Here is a 26,934-nt window from a genome sequence, read left to right as displayed (position 1 = left end):
CTGTTGAGAATACCTGCCTTCCCCATAGAGTAAAATTACAGGGCTTCAAAAGAAATGTGCTACATGCTAGATTGAATTTCTTCATCCTTGTGCAGGTATTTAACACATGCTTTTGACAAGAAGGTGAGTAGAAAATCATATACCATGTATTGAACCATAAAAGCACTAGACCTTGGTCACTTAAGGCACTTGTTCAAGTAAATTCAATTAAAAATTTAGAGAAAGAGAGAGAGAGAATAAAAGGTATACATCTTCTTACTCCTAGAAAATGTGCTTTTGACTTTTGTCCTTTTCTAACAGGGATATGACTAAAATCCAGATTAATTGTTACATATAACTAGAAATTTAATCAGACTGTGGTACACCCTATTAAAGTGGTTTTTTACCAACAGAGGTTAGAAAAGTTATAATTAAGCTTAGCATAGGATTTAAGAACATGGGCTTTGTAGTAGGAACTATTAAATGTAAATCTCACTTTGTCATTCACTAAATACTTAATCATAGCAAGTTATTCAACTTACATAAATCTCAACTTCATGATGTACCAAATAGGCATAATGATATCTCAGAGTTTTCTTATGAAGATAAATTAGATGATTATGTAATTAGCACAATTCCTTTCACAGAATAAGCATTCAATAATATAAGTTATTCAATTTTGGAAGGAAAGAGGATAGAAAAACCTGCTTAGAGGTGATAGCATTTGAACTCATTGGGCCACAATGGGCATACAAAAATATTGGGAAATGCTTTCAAGCAAATAAAAACAATATTGACAAAAGACAAGAGAAATACTTATGCTAAATTTTTGCAAAATACGAAGAGTGTAACGAGGCTAGATAGTAGAGTGCATGAATACATATTTTTTAATTATGGCACATTGTTCAGCAGTTACCAAAAAACATACTGGAATCCTCCACTATAATTCTGGATTTGTCTAATTCTCATTCTAATTCTATTTTGTTTTGTGTATTTTGAGGTCATGTTTTTAGGAGAATATATTTTAGAGTTTGTATTTCTTCTTTATTAGTTTAACCTGTCATCATTATGATATTATCTTTTCAGTAGAGGAATTTCTTAATTATTTTATTCTTTATATGTGCTGACCTATAAAGTATGTCACAATAAGGAGCACTGAAGTCAAACAGTGCATATTCTGAAAAAATGAGCTAAACTGGAAATCAGTATTGAAAAATATCTAGACAATTCCCTGACAGTTGGAAAATAACCTCTACATTCTTATGCAATACATAGGTCAATGATATAATCATAAAGATGCATTACAAAGATTGATCGTATTCCTATATATTAGCAAAGACCAGTTGAAAATGGAAAAATTTGTAAATTCAAAAAATAGCATAAAAATAATAGAAACAATAAGGATACATTAAACAAAAATGTATATGTCCTATACAATGAAAAATATAAAAATATTCTGATATATTTAGAGAAAATTAGAAAAACACAATGTCCTTGGATCAGAAGGCTCAACATTGTAGAAATGTCAATTTCTCCCAAATTGATTTCTGGATCCAATATTATCCCAATCAAAGTCTCAGCAGGCTTCACAGACAGTGAAATGAAAAAGCAAAGGATTTTAACAAGCCAGTTTCTGAGATAAAGAACAAAGTTGGAGGACTCATACAACATAATATTAAGACTTATTATAATTATACAGTATCAGCATAGGATTGATGTATCAATCGATGGAACAAAAAATAGAGTTCAGCAATAGATCCACATATTGATTTTCAAAGAAGCTGCTAAGGTAACTTGATGTAGAAAGGGCAGTCCTTTCAAGAAATGGTGCTGGGACAATGGCACATTCATGTAAATTTCAAAGAAATGAAACAATATTTAGCATATTTTTTTTTTTATTAAGGACATAATGTTTTATTAATTTATTCAGGCAGTCAAAAAAGTGATGGTGACAAAAATGCCCTCATATTGAGGTCTTTGCTAATCACATTGCTGTGAAGAATGGCCATACTGGATTATGCAATTGAAATTTATAGTTATAGCAAGAACAGCTCTCCCATTACAATCATAGATATAGATTTATCTAAACATTTTCATACAATTACACTTCACCAATAGTTCATCTGAGAAGTGATGCCTCATCTCCCAGCCTACATCAAATCATGTACAACATGCTTTTGTAATATCATGTCACTCTCATAGCAGTTGGCACTTATATTTATTTGTAAAATTGTTTAATAATCTATCTTCCCTACCAGACTGTAAACTGGATTGGGTTGGAGACAGTATCTATTCTCTGCAACATTCCCAGTACTTTGTATAGTAGTTTTTCACATATTAAATATGAAAGTATTAATACATTGAAACACTTGAATTATACTGGGATATCTGGCTAAACTGTGCTTCAGTCAAAAACATTTTTCCCATTGTGTCATTTTGTAATGTAATTAGGGTAAAACACCCTACATCATTTACTTATATAACATAAATGAAGTAGCAGTGTAACGATGCTTCACAAATTTCATTTTCTTAAGGTGACTTTTAGAAAATAAACCATAAATAAAATTATGTTAAAAATCTAGATTATAATTCAATGTATGAAAATAAAAGCATAATTCTAAATAATCCTTTAGTAAAAGAAAATATCTTATTGGAATTAGAATATAAATTTGAACCTTAATATGAGCCCAAGCTAATAATCTAGGGAAATATTTTAAAGTAAAAAATTTAAAGACAGGCTAACTTGAGAAAAAAGAGTCTCTTCTTAAGACCATATTCCATTAAAAATGAAGAATCTTAGACATATAGTGAGATATTTCATGTATCTGTCATGTTTGACTATTCTCCTAATTCATACTCCATATTAGTTTAGAATGAAGGTACCTTCTGTGAAAAAGAGAGAGTTTAGTTTTTCAGTTTCAAAGAACATTTAATTGGTGGATAAAAGCATTTCAGATATTCCTTCCTTTGGCAGATACTTGAGATCTACTGTCTTAGCAAGAATCAAGGCTGTTTTATACCGGATGTGCTACATACTGTGTAACCTACAGCGATTCACTTAACCCTTCTCTATTTTAATTGCTCCTTTCCCCCCAAGATTAGAGCAATGGACTCTGCAAGATTTAGAAGGTTATGTCTAAGGTAAAGGTGACTACAGGTGTGAAAACACTTGAGAGTCTCAGAAGAATGGTATACACATAAGCACTAAGCATTTATATAAAACTGTCATATGAATATAATGTGTGACTGTAAGTTAAAACAATTAGCTCTTGTTGTATAGTACTATGAATCAATGGAAATCAAAGCCACCCTGTTTCCATCATTTAATCCCTGGGGGGAAAAAACTATCCAATTTAATCTAATAATGAGGGTAAAGAAGACTTGTAGTTAAGGATAAATATATAATGTATACAAAGATATTTAAATGTCTACAGAGGTCTGTATATATTTTATAAAATATTTATACCTATATATCTACAATTTCATAACTCTATAGATTTACATATAAATATACATGAAAACATTAGTATTTGATGGAAACTAAAGTGGATTACAAAAATAAAACTTAACTAGAAGAAAGACAACTACAAAGTATACGGGAAAGAACCAGTGAGCTATTGAAGTTCATAATTAATTCAGCTTTTTTTTCCCCCAGGTTATATATGTTTTGCATTGCAACATATTAAGGGGATACACATGTTTTGGGTTACATGGATAGCTTTTGTAATGCTTGAGTCACAGCTATAAGTGTGCCTATCACCTAAATAGTGTTCATATACCCATTAATTAGGTTTTTGCCCCTCCCCTCTACCTCTCTCCCACCTACTTGATTTCCACTAAGTTTTACAATCCTATGTGCACGTTTGCTCATCGTTTAGTTCCAATTTAATAGCAAGTACATGTTGTGTTTGTTTTTCCATTCTTATGATACTTCACTTAGGACAGTAGTCTCCAGTTCCATCCAAATTGTTGCAAAAGGCATTAATTCATCCTTTTTGATGGCTGAGTAATACCCCATGGTATACATATACCACATTTTGTTAATCCACTCGTGAATTGATGGCCACTTGGGTTGATTCCACATTTTTACAACTGTGCATTGTGGTGCAATAAACATTTGAGTTTATACAGATTTTTGATAAAATGACTTTTTACCTTTGGATAGATACCCAGTAATGGGCTTGCTGGATTGAATGGTAGGTCTACTTCTAGTTCTTTGAGGAATCTCCATACGGTTTTCCACAGAGGTTGTACTAATTTTCAGTCCCACCCAAAAGTGTATAAATGTTCCTTTTTCTCTACATCCATGCCAACATCTGTTGTTTTTAGACTTTTTAATAAAAGCCATGCTAACAGAGATAAGGTGATATCTCATTGTGGTTTTAATTTGCATTTCCCTGAGTGATAAGTGATGTTGAGCATTTTTTCATATGTTTATTAGTGATTCATGTATTTTCTTTTGAAAAGCTTCTTTTCATGTCTTTTGCCCACATTTTAATGGGGTTGTTTGCTTTTTTCTTGCTGATTTGGTTGAGTTCTTTGTAGATTCTGGTTGTTAGCGCTTTATTGTGTGCATAGCTTTGCAAAAATTTTCTCCTATTCTGTAGGCTATTTGCTCTGTTGATTATTTCCTTAGTTGTATAGAAGCTTTTTAGTTTAGTCAAATCCCATTTATTTATTTTTGTTGTTGCTGTGATTGCCATTGGGATCTTAGACACAAATTCTTTTCTTAGGACGATATCCACAGAGTTTCTCCTACATTTTCCTTTAGAATTTTTATGGTTTCATGACTTACTTTTAAATCTTTTATCCATCTTGAATTAATTTTTTTGAGTGGTGAGAGTTAGGGGTCCTATTTCATTCTTCTGCATGTGGCTATATAATTTTCACAGCACTATTTATTAAATAGGGTTTCATTTCCCCATTGTGTGCTGTGGTCTGCTTTGTGAAGATCAGTTGGCTGCAGGTGGGTAGTTTTATATCCTGGTTCTCTATTCTGTTCCATTGATCTATGTCTCCATTTTTGTGCCAATACCATGCTATTTTAGTTACTATAGACTTATAGTATAGTTTGAAGTCTGGTAATATGATGCCTCCAGATTTATTCCTTTGGGTTAGGAATGCTTTGGCTACTCAGGCTCTTTTCTGGTTCCAAACAAAGCATAGAATTAATTTTTCTAAATCTGTGAAATATGATATTGGTATTTTGACGGGGATTGCGTTGAATCTGTAAATCACTTTGGGAAGCAGGGACATTTTAACAATGTTAAATCTACCTATTCATGAGCAAGATATGTTTTTTTCATTTGTTTGTGTTCTCTGCAGTTTCTTTCCATAGTGTTCCCTAGTTCTCCTTGTAGATATCTTTCACTTCCTTGTCTAAGTATATTCCAGATATTTTTTTTCTTTGTAGCTATTGTGAATCATATTGAGTCTTTTATCTGAATTTAGCTTTTTACCTTCTATAGGACCTAACTCAGTGTCTGGCAGTTCTTAGGTGCTCAGCAACTTACTTATGTTCAAAAAATAAATGAATGAATAAACTCACTGTCATAATATTCTTATGAATAACTCTTGTGACAAGCTAAACTCTAAAAATGCTGTACAGAGAAGATGTACTCAATGTTTTCCATTTGAATAAATGTCTTCTAACTATCCTACTTTATAGTAAGAGTCATTTGATGATTCCATGGCAGGTAGATACTCAAATGCATAATCACGTAAAGAGAGGCATAGGGAAACATGAGGCAAAAAGAAATGAAATGGTCCCATAGGGTTAAGAAGCAAAAATATTCTATAGCCTGATATGCTTAAAAAAACATTAATATTGCTACAAACCATTAAAATTCCAGTTTAACATTCAACAATGGATACAAGTGTAACTAAGTATTCAAGCTTTGAGAATGATGATGGGTTAGAGCCTATTTATTTTTGTTCCCCACAGGAAATTCACTTATATCTTGAAGGAGTCATGCTGATAATGGAAACTTTCATTGGAACAATTGTAATACTGTGCAAAAGTATGTGAGGAAAAACAGTCTATAAATAAATCATGAAATAGAATCTCCACATTTCCAATGACTGATCTGCGTATAAAAAGTAACTTTTCTGAAGGATAAATCTACATATTTTCACCATGCTTCCCTTTCTTCTTCCTATATAATTAGAAGAACAAAAATTGGCAAAGATTCTTTTAATCTGGCATATATTTCATTAGAAATTCTAACAGACTTATACACGATTCACTGAAAATGTTGAAAGTCAATGTGCAGAACATTTTGACTTGAGTAAATATGATATTTGTTCTTTCTTTCAACATAGCTTTTCCAAAATCCATCCATATCTGTCATAAGGATACAAAGTAAGCCTTTTTAAATTATCACTTATGCATATCTATATGTCCTTTATTAGTGGCCAAAAAAAATCTCCCTTGAATTTAATCTTCCCTTTTTTGTTCGTTTTCCACAAAATAGTAAACATTTCTCTGAAGTATGTCTACTGAAGAATCCTATCATCATATACATCTCTGTTCACTGAACATAATCACACAATTTTCTTATATAGAAAGAAATTTCTAAAATGTACTATCTCGCTGACCAGAGTCTTTCACCCCAATTCATTAAAAAAAAGTCTTCAATATAGACAATACGTAGCCTTATGTATAGAGTGTATACTGAGGTGAAGAGGAAAGAATGGTGTGTATGGAAATGTGTATGGAAAGGCCAAAGATTGCCTAAAAAGCAAATGATTTGAACTTTAACTGCAGCAATACAAAAAAAAAAAAAAAAATCAGACAAAATGTATATCTCACTCATCTTTCAATGTATAATGAAATTGAATGCTGGTTTTCAAAATTACATTAAGTAAGTCAGTGTAGTAATAGGAAATGCAAAGAAAAGTTGAGCAATGAAGCCCAATAAGGAGTGCAAAAGTAGATTCACATATGTAAGGAATAAAGAATAGGAAAGAGAAAATATTGCTGATTATTGGGAAAGGAATAGATCAATGGTGTTGGAACAATTGGCTATATAAATGAAAAATAATAAATGTTCACCTTTAACTCATACTTTTTTGAAAAAAAATCAGTTCTGGGTGGATTAAGGTCAAAAAAGAAAGATTAAATTTATAAATATTTCAAAGAGATATACACAATAGTATGTGTGGAAAAGTCAGTTAACCACTTAGAAGAGTTGGTCATTTGTGAAGTGGCCTTTGGTGACTTGGATTTAGGTTACTGAATTTTAAGAGACTGGTTTTTTGCAATACACATAAAGCACACACACAGTTATGTGAAAAATAAAACCACATTATATATTCAGTTTAGTATTCCTCTTCTTTTTCATTTAGCACTATATCATAAATATCTCCCCTGCATTTAAGTATTTTTGAAAAATGATTTTAACTGCTGTTATACTGCAACAAAATTTACTTAATCAAATTTCATATTTTAGACACTGCTGTTATTTCCAAATTTTTACTATTATAAATACTATAGCAATGTGAGATTTTTATATAGAAATTTTTAATTGTCTCTAATATTAATAATTCCCTTAGAATAGGCTCCTGGAAATGAGTTGAAAGGTAGGATCATGTTTCAAGTTCTTGATCTGTATCGTTATTTTTAAAATCTGTTCTAATTTATAATCCTATCAGCAACATATAAGAATCTTCTCATCTCAACTCTATCAGACTTAGATAATTATTTTGCTTTGTTTTGTTTTCTTTGTTGTTATTGTTATGCTGTTTGTCTTACTAATTTATTTAAAGTTTATGATCTTATTCTTTAATCTTAATTCTTTGATTACAAGTAATATTTAACTTTTCTTTTGTAAAGTCCATTCGTTAGCTCATCTAATGTTACAATTTTAATGTTTTATAGTATTTTTTCATTTGTATCTATTTTCTTCTTAAAACTTCATTTGTGTTGCAAAGACCCTTTCCATACTAATACCAATTAAATAGTGACTTAATTTTCTAAGAAAATTCCAAATTACTTAGTATTTATGCTTTTAAAATTTAGCTTTTAGGAAATCTGAAATTTTGTTTTATGTAAAGTGAGATAAAACCTAAATATTTGCATTTTTGCTCAATAAGTAATCTCATTTCCATGCTTAATATTAACAAGTTCAATGATATAGAAAAGTTGATACAGGGTCGTGGCCTTGTCAGGAATCACAGTTATAAAAATTGACTCATTTTTGATACAGATTCTCACATAATCAGAAGTTATTCCCCTTTTAAAATTATACTAAGGTTTTTGTTTTTGTCACAAAATGGACACTTTTCCACAAAGCGCCAACATTTAAACGTTTTCTACTCGAAGAATAGACAGCAACAAAGTGCTTTTCTGTGAGACTCAATTTTTAAATGATCTTTTAAAAGACTCAAAGATCTTTGTTCAAATTCATAGCTCAGGATAATTGCAAATGACTACACCGCATGATCTGTCATCATATAGGAGCGAGATCATTAGGGCCTGAATTAAGGCGGTAGCTGTGGTGAAAAGAACAGGAGGAACTAGAGTGAAAAGATACTAGAGTATTATGAAGCCTCTAAGTATCTACATATTCAACCTCTATGCTCCTATTCTGTTCCAACAATAAGTCTGACAATCTTTCTTGCATTATTATGATTCTGTGTGAACTGCTGCAGTTTTATGGTACCACTGGTATTACGTAAAGTATTATTTCCTCATAGTTCTATGTTTTAAAATGTATAGGATTTATTTTTCTATTTTCCCACCAAAAAAAAAAAAAAAAAAAGAAGCTCACAAGGGTTCTATTTTTTCAATGCTATGGCCCTGCCTCTGTTCTCTGTTTACCTCCAGTAATGCTGACTGCATCTTTATGGGATGTTTAATAATTTGGACATGAATTTGGGAAGATTTGACACCTTTACAAATTCCACCTAAGGTTATGGTATGATTCGAAGTCTTTAACTAAATTTTTGTAGTTTGTCTCAAAAGCATCTGCCCAAATCGCTAAAGGTTAGGTATTTTTATAATTTGTGATTGCTATTGACAATGGGAGAATTTTAGTATGTATTTTGACTTTTAAATACACACTGATTTTTTACTAATAAAAAAGCAACTGTTTTTTATTATAGAACATTACAAAATACTGAAAGTATATAAATATAAAGTGGCATCTCAGAGAAAACTACTGAAATTACCTTGAAATGTCTGTTTCTGTCATTTGATGGTACCTATAACTATTCATCTATGATGCCATTTTAATGGCTGAATTGTTTTTTTTAATTTTATGTATTAACATATACAGAAAAATATTTTTATTTCTAATTTTTGGATATTTATATGATTTCCTATTTTTAACATTTTTTAATTTTGAAAATGTCAAAATAAAATATGTATTTAGATCACTGTTATGTCCTGAATTTTTTTTAGGTTTAATTTCAAAATGTGAATTTACTAGTTCAAAGGATAAACGCATATTTATAGCTCTGGCTACATATTTTCAAACTATCAATTGCAAAATATATGAGAGTACACAAATTCTTACATATTCCCCCAAACTTCTTATTAACCTCTCCTTTTTCTAGTCAATGCATAGGGAAAACTGATAATTCAGTACTCAAATTTGTATCTTTTCTGGTGAGTCAGATTGGATATATATTTATCATATCAATTTTCCATTTATCTCTTTTCATTTTCAAATTTCCAATTCATGTATAGAAACAGGGGACTTTTTAGCTTTAAAAAAAATACTTAATGGAAACATTTGCATAGAAGAAACCTAATGCATTGGCTGAGGTAGCTGCTTTGCCAGTTTAGGCTGCGTAGCGCTAGGGACGCTCACGGACCCAACTTCCTGCCTCCTGCTCGGGTCAGTCTGAGGCAGAGAGAGAGCAGGATGGCCACACGCTGATTATCCCAGAGCAGATGATCCGTGGGCCAAGGCAGACAGTCTCAACGTCATTTTTGACATTTTCAGTTCTGTGGGAGAGGGCAGATTTTGGTCACGGTGACCTAGATGTGCACTTTTCTTGCGAAGTTCCTGTGCAGATGAATTTCGCAAGAAGAATTCTATAATAGAATCTGAAGTTATTAATTGCCAATTATAGTTTGGTCTCATTTCACTCCAGCATGGGAGTAAAGAGAGCTAGAGCTGAGGATCCTGGCTTGTTCAATTTAAAAAGTGGCAGAAATTTAATTTGCTTAAATCACATTTCTGCTACGGATAGGCCAGAGACAACCTCATCAGTGACAGAGTTCATTTTTCAAAACAATGGATTTGTTCAGTAGAGAATGACTTAAGTCCAAATAGGAACATATACACCAAGATGTCAGAGAACCAAATCCTCCCTTAAATTTCTTCTCTAAGTTTATTCACCACTGTGTCCTGTTTATGCATCATCAGGGAGTTTTATCTTACTATACTAAATGCATTTTCTCCCAGGAATTAGGATTTATTATATAGTAAATTTCATAACTTATCTCCAATAACACTAATCATAATCATAACAACAAAGAATTTTATGACAGAAAGTAATTCTAGAATTAACTCTGTAATCTTAATTTACAGCTATTGAAAGAAGTCTTCAGTGAAGTATATTGAAATGTCGCTTGGTTACATTTCTATCTTTCACAACAGATAACAGCACATCTCAGGAAGGACAGTGTTGTATTCATGAACGTATCTCTTAGGACTAATGACACTTGTCAACCACCCAGAAGGACTTATTAAATATCTACTAATACAAGACTTTCTAAAAGCTGAATATAATTTCATCTAATTTCATTAGAGTAGTACAACAGCAGATATTGTATTACTATTACAAAAGCAACTGCTGTTATATGTAAAAACTAGGAAGAGAGAAGTTTGTTTAATATGCCGCTTCATGTTTTGCATGAAATAATCAGCTTGCAAGATAAATTGCAATGCAAAGTCAGAAAAACATTTCAAATTAATCAAGAGATCAAGGCATGGTGGGGCAAAATAGCACAGTTTTTTCACCTTATGTCTGAAGGACCTTAATGACAATTTTTTAATTGAATAGTAATGTTTATACGTGGGCACACTCTTTTATTCAATGAACATTAACAGAGCACTCGCTAGGTGCCAATGACTGCATGAAGTGCTGGAGATACAGAAGCGAATAAAGCACATTCAGTAAACTCAGGAAGCTCAGCGTATGGTGGTGGCAGGTGAGCACATGAAAAGGTTATGAAAGATTATATAGTGTCTGAGAAGTGCTGAAATAGCAAAAAGCAATTGATATTATGGCAACATCTATTCCATCTTGAGCATGTTACTAAAGTCTTCTGAGAAGAGTTAGTGATGTCTGGTCTTGAATGAAGGAAAATGAACTTTATTGAACCATAAGAAGATCTGCATAATATGCCCGCACCCTTGGAGACAGTGTAATTCAGTTACTGCAATTAAACCAAAACAAAACAAAGTTTAAAAAAATCACAACTGGACTAAAAGTCTGTTAGGTAGTATTTAAATGGAAGCTCTAGTACTGGGTTTGTGATCTTGGGCAAGTCACAGACACTCTCTGAGCCCCTCTTGCTTCAGCTGGCAAAGGTAGATACAACTATATATCTCACAAGGTTGTTATGAGGATTGATAAAAGTATCAAATTTGAAAATAACTAGCATAATTACTTCTGCTGAGAACCAACTGAATAAAACTTAGATTAAACTGAATCATGTAACCAAAATGCAAAATTATGAGATATGAATTCTTTTATTTCTAAGAATATATAGTTTAGGTCAAGGGATATATACTGATACAATAAAAAGAAATATAACATATTTTACAACATATTACATAAATATATTTAACTTCTAACATGTTTAATGTAATTTGCTTTTATGTATATACTGTATTATATTTAATACGCAAAATGTATTACATATCATATAATTGAATTCTGTTATGTAATACAGAAAATATTAGTTAGGCCGGGCGCAGTGGCTCACGCCTGTAATCCTAGCACTCTGGGAGGCCGAGGCGGGTGGATGGCTCAAGGTCAGGAGTTCGAGACCAGCCTGAGCAAGAGTGAGACCCCATCTCTACTAAAAATAGAAAGAAATTATCTGGCCAACTAAAATACATAGAGAAAAAATTAGCCGGGCATGGTGGCACATGCCTGTAGTCCCAGCTACTTGGGAGGCTGAAGCAGTAGGATCGCTTAAGCCCAGGAGTTTGAGGTTGCTGTGAGCTAGGCTGACGCCACGGCATTCACTCTAGCCTGGGCAACAAAGCGAGACTCTGTCTCAAAAAAAAAAAAAAAAAAAAATCAATAATAACATCAAAAGAAAAAAAGCTAGTATTTACTGAGACCTCAGTATGTACCAGAAACTGAGCTTGAAGACTTTATGAAATGCACCATCTTTGCTCATTATCACAAAGAATCTTGTGAAACAGTTATTCTTATTCCCATTCTACATATGAGGATATTAAAGTGCAGGGAATTGAAAGTACAACTCTAAAAACATAGCAAATAAATGGCAGAGCTAGGATTAAACTCGAGATCACATTGTTACACATTCTACTATGTGTTTCTAGAAATAAATGAACTAAGGAGACCATAACTGGCTGATGAAAGAGGTGAGACTCATCCCTAGGCTTTGAACAACATTGTTTTCTCGGTCCCTGTCTGTCTCCCTCCCTACTTCCCTCCCTGACTTCATCTTTCCCTTCTTTCCTAAACATATTGTCACTGTTCATATTCTATGGCTGTGATTTAGGTTCTTTTGAGCACATACTTTGTTCAAAATTTAATCTGGGATCCAAATATCAGAAACCCGGGATTAGGGTGGAGCCAGTGAGGTCCTCATCTCAGAGGTGATGCCAAATTTAAATGAGCACTAAAGAATTCAGCAATTAACGTAAACAATATTAAATGTGAAATTTTAAAATATAAAACTTAATGAAAAATCCATCATCCATGGTGAAGAAATATTGTTATTTTAAATACAGGCAGGATCCAAGCACATATATGTAGGACCTCACCTTACTTGCCTCACTCTCATCCCTGCTACGGTTCCAATAGATCTTCATTTTCAGAACAGGTGGGCAGCCTGTGAGCCACAGGTCACTTATTTGTTTTTTTTGAATATTGCTTTAAATATTATTTATGTCAATTACTGAGTTTATTTTAACTACTTTAATCATATGCCTCTTTCCCCTCCCTCTAGTTGTAGCTCATTAATCTTAAGAGAGAACCCTAAAACAAAACTGGTCAATGTGTAACTCTCGTGGTTAAACTGGGGTTGAGGGAACCAAGAGTCTCAGTGCAACTTGGTCGGCCATCTCCTTCCACCTCTCCCAACTGCCTTACACCTCACCACCCCAGCAGCTTCTGAGGTTTCTTAGACCTAAGATTAGAAGAACTCCAGGGAAACCCCTAAACTGCACAGCATTCAGTCTAGGAAAATGGAACTCTTTGATCTAGAATTTAAAGCACAAATCAGGGGAAAAAACACATTATCAGAGTAATTGAATTCTAGTACAACTACTTCATAATATAAGAGAGATGAAATTTAAATGAAAGCCAAATAGTTGCTTTCCAGATACATCTTGAGTCTCAAATTGCAGTTCTTTCTGTTCCCATGGCATTATATTTTTTGTTTCATATTAATATTTTCATTTCAAATGCAGTAACTTACATATACACACATACATACATGCATGTGTATATACCTGTGTATACATATGGACACACATACAAATGATAGTTATAGTGTGTATATGTGCATGTGACTGAAACTAATATTTGTTGAATCTCCTGCTTTGGGTTGGTATCTCCTTATATGAAGCTTAAAGGAATATCAGAATTATGAGTGCATTTTCTCCCCAAAAACTTCCTCTGGGAAAGAAACGAACAGGCTCCAAGCTCAGAACAGAGGGGAATATGCCTTCTAAGGAATTATAAGGTTTTTTTCCCCCCTCTCTGGGACTAGTTTACAGTCACCTTCCTTTTATCTGATAGATGTTTCCACACATGTGTGTGATTTTTGCGTGTTGACATGCATAAGCCTAACTACTGATATCAACAGGCCCTGTCCCCTTGTCCTCCCACTCAGTCCCCTTCCTCACCACATACTATTCACCACATACTATTCAGAGACAGCCGCAAAGACGAGATCTTTAGTTAAAAGACCCTCAGGGATTTTTGTTTGTTTGTTTCATTGATTGTTCATTTGTTTGTCTAAATGTTATTTCCTAGACCAAGAGTTACTTATCACTGGTCCTAAAACCTCTAAGATTTCATTACTGGGAAATTTGGGCAACATAATACCCATAATTAGGACATGTTTTCCCCATTCATCCTTCTAAGCATCTTACCTCAAGAAAATGATACCCAGCATTCTCATATAGAACTAAAATAACTTTGGGGACTTTCCTTTTTTTTTTTTTTTTTTTTTTTTTTTTTTTGAGACAGAGTCTCACTCTGTTGCCCGGGCTAGAGTGAGTGCCGTGGCGTCAGTCTAGCTCACAGCAACCTCAAACTCCTGGGCTTAAGCGATCCAACTGCCTCAGCCTCCCGAGTAGCTGGGACTACAGGCATGCGCCACCATGCCCGGCTAATTTTTTGTATATATATATTTTAGTTGTCCATATAATTTCTTTCTATTTTTAGTAGAGACGGGGTCTCACTCTTGCTCAGGCTGGTCTCGAACTCCTGACCTCGAGCGATCCACCCGCCTCGGCCTCCCAGAGTGCTAGGATTACAGGCGTGAGCCACCGCGCCCGGCCAACTTTGGGGACTTTCACTTCCAATGTGTTATAGACTATAAATTAAGTTTTATGGGCAATCCAAGAAACTTGTTTTCCCTTGAACTAAGATCAGACTGCTAAATCTCTAATCTAGTACACAAAAAAATGTGGACATAGTCAATAATATAAATAGAAGAGATACAATCATTCATTTTTTCCTAATAGCATTTAGAGGGACATGATCTATATTCTGGTTTACCTCTTATAATCTGTGCAAATTTGGGCAAACCACCTAAGCTCTCAGTTTTCTCAAGCAAGAAAAAAACAAACAACAACAACAAAAAACGCACCAGAGTATGTTAATTATTCTTTCTGCAAAGTTTATTATAAGCATAAATGTGGATCATCATGTACATGATTCAAGGGCTGAGGCAATATTAATTGGAACCACTTAATCCTGTGACCCTATCTTCAAAGGACAGTGGGATGTGACACTGCGTGTGTATGCTATGTGGTCCTAAAATGATGTGACCACAGCTCAAGCACTCCCCCAACAGAAGGGTTTAAGGGAGATAACACTGTGTGTGCAGTGTGGTCAGAAGCAGAGGCACAGAAAGAGAGAAGAGTTGGCATCAACTAGAAATGATTACTAAGCGTTGAGTGACATAGTACTTCAGATTATTTTGGTTTGCACATTTTGGGGAGAGGTCAAAGTTATTATTTTGGAATAGACACACAGATTTCCTGTGTGAAAATGGAAAGAAATGGAGCAAAGAGAAACATCTGCAAGTATTGATTTCTCTCGGGTGCAAAAGTTGTTCAAAAACTTACACCCATGCTTAGTCTTTAAAATAAGTAAATCTCATAGTAAACGTGATCCTATTCATTCAGCTGTGAGTTTGGAGGAAATGTAACTTCTTAGTTAGCTGTCCACATCCATTTAATAAACATTTTCTGAGCCTTTCTATGTGTCAAGCTGTTAAATAAATAATGGGAATATTTAATTAGCTGCAAGTTCCTTGTCCTCCATGAACTAATAATGCAATAATGATAAATGACCTCTGAATGAGAAAGTGCAATTGAGATTAGAATAGACCAGGGAATGGTGAATGCTAATACACTTAACCACATACAAAGGATTTTTCATTGGTTAACCCAATCATTACAATGACCCTGTGAGGTAAACAGTGTACATTCTCTCATTCTCTATGATAGACATTTGTTATATTTTCTAACAAAATACAAATTTGAATATCTTTGCATTATTTCAGGAGTTCTTTTATAATTCCTACCATCAACCCTCTTCCCAACCTCTTTTGCAGCTAAAACTTAAGCGTGTGACCAAGATATCAATAATTAGAAGCACCAACATGAAACTTCAGTTTGGAGCAATAAATGAAAGTAGTTTCTGACAGAGAAATAAGAGTCTCGGTGCAGTTCTGGGATGTGACAGGCACTGTCCTCACCAGGCTGGGTTTGAGGTACCCCTTTGGACTTTGATCAGTGAACCTTAGTGTGATCTAGTTGTTGAGATTATCCAATGTGTCTGTGGCTCCTCATTATCATTTTAATAAATTGATTTTATTAATATAATTGCATAAATTGCAAATGTGGATTCTGTTGCTTGGAAATAAGAACTCTGACCATTATATCCATATATTACCAAGGAAGAAGCTTGATTTCAAAATGTGAAGATACTTATCCAAGACAGTGACTTAAATGACTGAAATGTAACTCAGCACCTGACCGGGGGGATCCCAAAGCCCTTTTTTGTTTTCACCATACAATGTTTTCTTACATCATGATGCATGTCAGTCTCACAGCATGGCTAATGAAACAATCCATGGAGGAAATTATTACCTGTATACTCAAGGTCTAGTTTCTTTAGGGTGAACTTAAGTACCAGACTGCCTAAGACTGTCTTAGTTCACTCTTCTATCCTTCTTCCCAAAGGTTTAGTTAGATGCCATGGTGAATCTAAAACATTGATTAATTCCTTCATTAAATTGTCAGAAATTTGTTGAACACTTGCTCTGTGCTAAGCACTGTCCTTAAGCTAAGTCCTGGGAAAGACATATGACATAGACTCTGGATTCTCATCTGTCCTTTACTGTTGTTGTGGCTTTGAGAAAAGTCACTGAATGTCCAAATCCCATGGGTCTTGGCTTGATTATAAATAACACCCTCATTGCTTTCAAAAACACCCCAGTTTAGATGATAAATTTTAGTATGGCCCCAAGAGTCTAAAAGATGTCTAAAGATGAGTACTTAACAAATTTCTGTTAAACTAATAAAGAAATAGAGAAATATCACAAATATACCATGACCTTGGAAAAAGAAGAATTGGGGTTGAGAAGAGGCAAAATCAACAGAGAACTCCTCACCTGGGGAGGTGTCTCTCAGTGCGCTATGCTCTCTAAAAATGGGATCGTGCTTCCCACTACGTTTCCTCTAGTAATTCAACCGTGGTGGCTTGCCATAGGTGCAGTTGTTAGAACTATCACAAATACGCATCACATACACACACATACACACACACACACACACACACAATGGCTTGAAAGCTTTAAAATAAGAATCATTTTGAAATCTTCACTCTAGCATCAGAAACCCAAACCTTTCACTATTTATATATAAAAAGAAAATCTTTATTATTAAAGTCCTCGCTTTGCACATTTATAATTGACTTCAAAAAATAATGAGATATTTCCCACCTTGCCATCAAAATGTATCAGTCAAAAGTAATGGTAATTTGTTTGTAGCATAATTATGTTTTGACAGATAAATTAAGAATGCATTATCCAAGTTTTTAATAAACAGAACTTTCTTATATCTTCAGTTAATAACAGAAGCTCTGTCCCAACATGGCTGTGTGTTTTCTTGTTGGAATGTTATAGAAGCTCCCACACAAAAAAAAAAAAAAAAAAAAAAAAAAGTGGCATTTATTTAAGTATGAGAATGATCAAACGGACTAAAACAAATTAGATCTGAATGAAATTATTGCAAAATTCTAACTGATGTAAATCTATGTCTTTATAAATCAGGCTAATATGCTTAAAAAAATGGCTTTATTTTGTAATGCCAAATACTTCCTCTCCATTCACAAGTTGCTCAATTGCTCTGAGTGAAATAGTTCTGTACATTTATGATTTATGTCCTGACTGCTTCCAAACTAGACTAGAGCCAGCTTGCCACAAAGATGCAAGTGTAAATGTAGTTTTAAAAACAGATAGGGATGCAGATGCCCATGTAGATACAAAAATACCCACAGGAAAGTTAAAATAAAAATAAAAAGAAAGGCCGGGCGCGGTGGCTCACGCCTGTAATCCTAGCACTCTGGGAGGCCGAGGCGGGTGGATTGCTCAAGGTCAGGAGTTCGAGACCAGCCTGAGCGAGACCCCGTCTCTACTAAAAATAGAAAGACATTATATGGACAACTAAAAATCTATATAGAAAAAAAAAAAAATTAGCCGGGCATAGTGGCGCATGCCTGTAGTCCCAGCTACTCGGGAGGCTGAGGCAGTAGGATCGCTTAAGCCCAGGAGTCTGAGGTTGCTGTGAGCTAAGCTGACGCCACGGCACTCACTCTAGCCTGGGCAACAAAGTGAGACTCTGTCTCAACAAAAAAAAAAATAAAATAAAAAAAAAAAATAAATAAAAAGAAAGAAGAAAATTTATGAAGGAGATGATAGCTGTGTCAGGAACCAATTTAAAATTTATTCAGGACTCCCCAGCAGCCAAGATAGAGAAAGAGAATTGATTAAATAGCAACTTGGTCTCCCGTGTGCATTCTGTAGAGTATTAATCATAATCGGCTCTAACAGGTTGTCCATCACACACTGTACAGTGTTCACAGAGGAGACAGGTCTGAGTCGTCAGTCTTGGGTTTAGTGTTCTCTTTAGAGGGTGACTATGACAAGTGCATGGATTGTTTCTCTCAGAATAAAATGAAAGACAGAAACGGGAGCTTATATTCCCAAAGTGGTAATAATTTGACAAGAAACAGGCCACTCTCCCGCCCTTACTACTTGGGTATTCTTGGGGAAATCACCCACTTTCTCAAAATATCATTTTCCTCTTTTCAAAAATATTGGCCAATAACAACAATTCAGTGGATTATCATCAGATTCACCCATGGCAATGTACCAGATAGCACTTTATGATCTGTAAAATGTTACATGGATCTCAGTTGCCGTTATTGTTATGGCTGAGGTTATTAAAGTGCACAGCTGGAGAAGAACAGAAAGATGAGTGGCACAAACGCACAATTGACACAAACATTAGTGGTCGTCTGAGTCGACTTTTCTCAGAACTTCTAATTCAACCATGTCATCAGAGTGCAGAAGATGAAGGCGGAAGCTGAGGATCAGAACAGCAGAACGAACATCCCCCAAAAGCCTGCCTGCCTCTGCATCCCTGGTGTTTTTCTCACTCCACCCTTTGTCTCACTTTCTGTTACGTGGCTCTGGCATTGGAATGAGCCAATACAAGTCATTTGCCATTTTTAAAAAAGCAGTAGGTCATTTCTCAATTTAGTGTTTAGGATCCTGAAGTTCTGGGAAGAAGCAGATTTTGAAAATGCACAGTCTTACATCACAATATGGGTACACACTTGTAAGCTGCATCAATATTTATTCAAGAAAATGTACAGGGGTATATTCTATAAGTAACTATTTAAGTAACAACATTTGTTAAGTACTAACTCTCAGGCACTATGCTTGTTTTCTGTTTGTTATCTTATTCGATGTTCTCAAAAAACCCTACCCCTATTGGATAGTATTATTATTATCCCCATTTTACATATCTGTAAACTGAGACTTAAAGCCAGGATTCAAGCCTTAACTTAAACGTCACCTGTTAAGAAAGGCTTTCCCTTATACCCTGTCTAAGGTGGCATCCCTAAATTATTCCATATCAAATCACCCCATTTGCATTTTTCATAGCAGTTACTAGAACCTGCCTTTGTTCCTGAGCTTATTCATTGTCGTGTGTTTCCTCCACAAAGATGTAGACCCCAGAGGCTGAAACCATGCCTGTCTTGTCCACCTCTATCTTTGGTGCCTTGCACTTTGACAATACAGGCACAGAACAAATTGTTGAATTATTGAATAAATAAATAAATGAATGAATGACTCCAAAGTGCAGGCACTTAGGAATGTTCTTTCCACTGCAATCTATTAGTTTTTATTTTATTTTTCTGCTGCACAAGGCAGGCATTAAGCAAATTATAAATGTCTCTTGTGTGCTAGCAAGAGTTTATTTCAAATTGGGAGCAAGAGCATAAAATCATTTTCTATAGGTCACCAAAGACACTCTTAATATATTCCTAAAATGAAAGATAGCTTTGAAATTTATGTGGCCACTTCATGATATTTAGCCCTTTGATCCTTGAAGTCTTTTAGCTCCATTTGATCCAAAGCATGACTGAAAGCTTATGAGAAAATGAATTCTGCCAATAAATATTTACTTTCATCTCTTTTCTATATGCCCACGAGCTTCTTCTGTCTAAACTGTTTTAAAGGTAGAAATTAAGTTGATCATTTGAATGGCTTTGTGAAGAGGCGAACTAAAGAAAACCTTTCTAAGGCATAGTGTTCTTTTTTGTTATTGTTATGTACAAATTGCTTCTAGATTGCTTAAAGTGTAGGAACCCTATTTTAAGAAATTCAAATGCTTAAGTTAAAAAATCATCGAGCTTAACCAATGTGTTGGTATGCAGGTGGTAAAAGCACGTCTCCCTCCCATTATCTTTTGGTACAGAAAGTTCTGGGCTCCCTTTTGCCTCTGAGCTGTGTGCTAATCTTCCCATGGTTTGTACATTCCTAATGACCTCCCCCAACATAAAGACACACACCATCTTCCTCTGAATAAATCCTACTCTGGTTTATGGTATAATTCATATGTGATCTCCCTAAGAAAGTCTTCTACCAGTCCCCTCCCTCATTGTGGAGGTTCCTCTTCCTCCCTATTCCCATAAAGACTATTTTTCATTGCACTCGTCATACCCTGTTGCCTTTATCCATTTAGCTTTCTTATTTACTGGTGCAAAATCACTTCCAGTAACAATGATATCTTATTCATATCCATATTCTCAGTACCTAGCTCAATGCCTGATGAATAATAGGTTTTAATAAATAATTGTTGAATAATTAATGAATGAGAAGACTAAATCTAGTACCTTTCTTGGAGAATGACTGATGGCCAATGTGTCTGGAGAGAACACACCCCAGGAGATGCCTACTGGAGTAGCTCTGATATGAATCTGAATCCTGACCTTGAAACTAAAACAGTCCAACGATAAGCGCCTGTCAAGGGCAGTGTGGGGCGATAAACACAGTGAGGGCGGAGGTCATTGCGAAATCATGTAATATGGGAAGTAAAGGGATCAATTACTCCTGAACAGTACGGGAAATTTTCACATAGCTCTTAAACACAGAAAAATTTTTGGCCAAACTCCTGGGCAGTTTATGTAACTGCTCCCAATGTCACTACAAGACAGCTTATTTGCTTGGAGGAATGTACATTTAAAAAAGAGTGAGCCTCTCTGAACTTCCACTTTCACAAAGTTTTCCATAAAAAAGTACAGAAAAATAAGTAATAAAGGTTTAACCAGAATTGGGAATGTTTGTAAACAAGTGCAACAGAAGGAATATAGTTTCTTTGAATTAAATAGTAATTTTCCAGTCCTATGCAAAGAAGGAACAATTCCAGAACATATTGCCATGGGGCATGGAGCACAGCCAGACCCAGAATTGATGAAGTATAATCAAATAACCAGGGTGATGAAAGAAAAGATAGCTTTCCAATAGCCTCACTTGGCTAATAATTTAGCCAGTTTTCTAGATGTGGGAATGAAAATTAGTAATAAACATGTGCATACATACATATTATATGCATCTATTTAATATGTGAATGAAGTAAAACCTTCTACAATGCAGTTTTATTAATGGTATTGGATCAATCATACTTTGATTATGATTATAAAGTTTTGACTTTCACCATTTCTCCAGGTAATTTTAGAAGTTCATTTATGTCACATTCCTGGCCTAGATGCCAATAATTATTTGTGGAATGGACGCCCAGGGGAATGAAAGTTGCCCTGGGATATTTCCACACTGACCGTCTCTACTCTCCTATTTCACTGCTTTGTACACATGTAGCTCATTCACCTCACCACCCATCTGCAGGTTTTGAAATAATTTTTGCTAGCATTATGCCTATGCAACTTTACACAGGCTGTTTCCTCATCAGGATGCCTACCCTAACTAACCCATTCTTCCTGTACGCAACTCCTTCTCCTCCTTCAAAACCAGCTCACACATTATTGTATCACATTCTCTGAGGAACTTTTCCGTGTCCCATTTGGAATAATGTCCCAACTTCTTGGCCCCATGACAACTTGCATGTAGATGAATCTTACTTTATTTCCTCTGTGCCCCTTGAAAAGATATCCACATAGTTTTTACATTTTTACTGTTACAAACAAATCTGACATAAACCTTCTTAAAACTCATACCCTTGCAATATTTATAAAATATTTCCCTGGAATATTTTAAATGTCATTAAAACACCTGCTTCTTGAAATAATTTACCTATGAGGATGTCTAGGACTACTTATATAATGTGTTGTTTGCCTCTTTGTTATTTTGGAGTTAATGGTTTAAAGATGATCGTGATTAATATATTTTATAGAAAATTGTGTATTCCATATAGACTTTATATTTTCAATGAGATTCTCTGTGTTCATGGTTATTTCCTCATTTAATTATTAATTTTATGTGTTTTCAACTTTTCCCTTTTATGACTTGCTTGTATATTTGTTTTACTAATTATGGGATTTATTTATCAAGTCTCTTATTGTGCCATTTTATAACTCATTAATTTTTCAGTCTTTATTGATTTTCACATCTTGTTTCCCATAGAAAGTCTTTTTTACTTTACTTCAAATTCTTGTTAGAAGGTCAATTAATTTATTTTTTTTACTGTTTCTTATTCTGGAATTAACATTTTTAAATTATACATTTTCCTCTGAATATAGCTTCAGTCCTGCATTATAGGATGTGGAGTGTTTTTATAATTATTATTATCTAGATACTGATCAATAACATCTTTAATCACCTCTTTGACAGTAAAGTTTAAGATTTTTTTATTAGTTTTCAGTATTTCAAGTTTTTGCTTATTTAAATTTCATTTAGTATATCTATTATGTTTTACTTTTAAATTTTATTTATTTGCATTATAGTTTTTTCATGTTTTTTCATCTAACTGCTTTCAAGAATTAAAGACATACTAACATCATGCTTCCCATATGTACACACACATACACACATTTGTGTAAGTGATTATATGTGTGTACCTATAAACAAGTCAAGCTCTACATAATGATTTAGCAATGTTTATGTCTGGGGAGCCAAATGGAGGAAAAGTACGCTTTCTCTTAATCATTGCACTTCCGTAAAATTACTACTGCAATTGGAGAATAAACTACTTTTGTATAATATTTTAAGACATTTTTATGAGCAATAAGAATTATCACAACTACTTTCTTGTTGTGTACGTGGTTAGCAATGCTATTTCACATTAAATGTCTTCATTCACATATTAATTCATTCAACAAGTATTTACGAGTTCCTTCAATATGTCAGATGCAACGTACAGGGGACACACTCTTAATCACAGGAGACATAGTGGGTGTTAATCCAGTGCTCATTTTTAATCCTTCAATGCCACAGATTCCACAACAATGAGGCATTATTTGGTTACCATTGGTTGATTTTGTCCAACAATCTATTTACTGGACACATTTTCCTGCAACCCTCTGCAGACCTCGTTTTCTGTCTTCTGTCATTCTGCGTGCAGGCAGAGGTGGCGGTTGGTGTCTGTTTTCCCTCTCAATAGATGACTTTTTCCCTCTATATGTGTGTGCAATTTTTTCTTCGTTCTTGAATTTCAATGACCGCACCAAATTTAGTCTCAATCGTGATTTTTTAAATTAGTTTTTCAAAAGCCAGTGATGTTTTGCCCAATATCCTCTTGCTCCACCTGAATTTGCCTGTAGGTGCAAACAATTCTCAGGATGCTTTCAGTTTTCCAACTCAAAAACTTGATTTTTCTTCTTCTTCTCTTCTTAAAGGCTTTCCCCAGCACAAGCAAGTTACTTGGCTGTATGGCAGAGTTGATGGGATGGGAGAGTTGGATACTAAAGTTGGTTAATTAGATTTCCAGGTTGATATAACTTGTTACGAATGACTGTTTCATAGGCTTTGAAATGCAAATGTTTTTAAATGTACACTAAGCACACTATCAAATATCTGATGAAGGCCTGTGGTGTTCAATACCACTATTGGAAAGTGGTACAAACCAGAGTCCTTGGCTTGGAGGGCCTTTCAACTAGAGATAAAACACTATCCAGACCACTAGCACATCTAAAGAAGTGTGTCAGTCATAAATACCAAAAATTTCATGCATATTCATCACTGATAAATGTTTAAGGTGAGTAGATGGGAAAATATACTTATTTTATATCAGTATTTTCAAGCTAGTAAGAGAGAATTTGGACATTTTAACATTAAACCAGTTCATCACAAAAGTGTTAGAACAATTTTTCAGGTGATTGGAAAAGCATGCTTTTGCTTTTTTGTTTTGTTACATCTTGTGATAAAACATACTAAAATCACCTCAGGGGAATTAGCTTTATAAATTTTAAATTTCATGTTGATATAAACAAAATTCAGTTTCCCCCAGCCTTCAAAGAGTTTTTATTGGTGAAATCTGCACAAATAAATTTGTTCCTTTTAAGTTTGCATGTTTTCACAACAACTACAAGTTTGCACACTATAAAATTTATGTCCAAGTGTAAGAAGGCTCACCTATCTTTACTGGTGAATGTTTGACATATATTTATGTCCTGGTATCTCACATTGCTCATAAAGGTCTATAAATGTCAAATACTTTGAAATATTTTCCAGAAAGAAACTTATGATCTCAAAAAGTCTTTATTTTGTTCTTTAAAAAAAATCTTGATTCTCTTTCCCTGGGAAAATAATGGAATGTTCAGTTTATATGTTCTGACTATCAGTTCTTTTTCCCCTGGAGCTTTTTTCTTTCCCGGATAACATCTCGAGATCCTTTCATTATCTTTTCGGTCTGAATATTTCAATTCTCATAGAAAATGTTATTTTGTCCACAGTGGCACATTGAGCACACCTTTAAAAAATCACTTCTCATTAGAACTGTAATCAAATACTTTAAAAAATACATAAATGTCTTTCATCTGTAATTAACACACTTCTAACATAAACAGGAATTTTCCAAATGGAGTAGGAAGTTTACTGTCATGTCAATAATCATTTTTTCATTTGATATGATTTTTTTTATTCCAAAATATTAAGGGGGTCCAGATGGTTTTGATTACATGGATCTTTTTTGTAATGCTTGAGTTCCAGCTATAGGTGTGTCCGTCACACTGATAGTGTTCATTGTACCCATTAGGTAGGTTTTTGCCCCTCCCAACCTTCCCTCTCTCCTCTGCTTGATTTCCACTAAGTTTTACTTCCCTCTGTGCACATGTGTGCTCATCAGTTAGTTCTAGTTTAATAGTGAGTAAAGGTAGTGTTTGTTTCTCCATTCTTGAGATACTTCACTTAGGAAAATGGTCTCCAGTTCCATCCAGATTGTTGCAAAATATAACAATTTATCTTTTTATGGCTGAGTAGTACTCCATGGTGTACATATACCACATTTTATTAATCTATTCATGAATTGATGAGCACTTGGGTTAATTGTACAACTTTGCAATTGTGAATTGTGCACTGCAATAAACATTTGAGTGCAGGTGTCTTTTTGATGAAAAGTCTTGTTTTCCATTGAGCAGATATCCAATGGCAGAATTGCTGAATCTAATGGTAGGTCTACTTTTAGTTCTTTGAAGAATCTCCATGCTGTTTTCCATAAGGGTTGTACTGATTTGCAGTTCCACCAACAGCATATAAGCATTTCTTTCTCTCTGCATCTGTGACAGCATCTATTGTCTTTGGACTTTTTAATAAAAGCAATTCTACCTGGGGTATGATGATATCTCATTGTGGTTTTAATTTGCATTTCCCTGATGATTAGTGACGTTGAGAATTTTTTCATATATTTATTGACCATTTGTCTTTCTTCATTTGAAAATCTTCTGCCCACTTTTTAATGGGGTTGTTTCCTTTTTTCTTGCTAATTTGCTTGAGTGCTTTGTAAATTCTGGATACTATCCATTTATTGGATGTTGCAAATATTTTCTCCCACTCTCTGGGTTGTTTAGCTCCTCTGTTGATTGTTTCCTTATCTGTACAGAAGCTTTCCAGTTTAATCAAATCCCATTTATTAATTTTTGGCTATTTGTGCTCTTTTCAGGTTCCAAATGAAGTGAATAATTATTTTTTCTAGATCTGTGAAATATGACATTGATAATTTAATGGAGATTGCATGGAATTTGTAAATTGCTTGGGTTAAGTATATTCCTAGGTATTTTATTTTCTTTGTAGCTATTGTGAGTGGTATTGAGTCTTTGATTTGACTCTCAGATTGACTCTTATTGGTATATAAAAATGTTTCATTTATGTACATTGATTTTATATGCTGAAACTTTGTTGAATTTATTTATCAATTCCAGGAGACTTTTGGTGGAATCTTTGGGGTTTTCTAGATACAAGATCATGTCATCAGTGAAAAGCAATGGTCAAACTATTTATCATTAATATTTTTTTATTAGCAAATAACTAATGAATGTGAAATAGTTTCTGAAATGTCCAAATGAACCATTCTGTGGTTTGTTATCTGAGCTTCAAAGAATTCTTATTCTTCTTTATTTAATTTCTAGCATAAGTATTATAAGAATATTTTTTTGATGCTAATTTACTGACTAAAATATATAGACCAATCTGCCAATTTCACAGAGAGGAAAACTGAGTCCCAAAAAGACAAAGTAACTTATCCAGTATATTAATCAGAGATCTTTGTTGCAAGCAACAGAAGTTAATTAAGGCAAATCTATGCAAAAGAATATTGAACAGCTCTCTCAGGGCAAGGGGTGGGAAGTCTGATTTGGGGAGTGAATAAGAGAATATCCAAAATCATGTCACAGAATGGTCCACTGGAAATACTTGTTGTCTCCTCTATTGGGCATACATGGCATAGCTTGCAATGCCAATCCCAACCACTGGACATTTGGCAGATCCCAGTAGAATTACTGCCATTGCCATCCTTAGTAATTCAATGGATGGTAGCT

This window comes from Eulemur rufifrons, chromosome 19 (genome assembly GCF_041146395.1).
Source record: "Eulemur rufifrons isolate Redbay chromosome 19, OSU_ERuf_1, whole genome shotgun sequence".
Lineage (NCBI taxonomy): Eukaryota > Metazoa > Chordata > Mammalia > Primates > Lemuridae > Eulemur > Eulemur rufifrons.
This window is presented reverse-complemented; position numbering follows the sequence as displayed.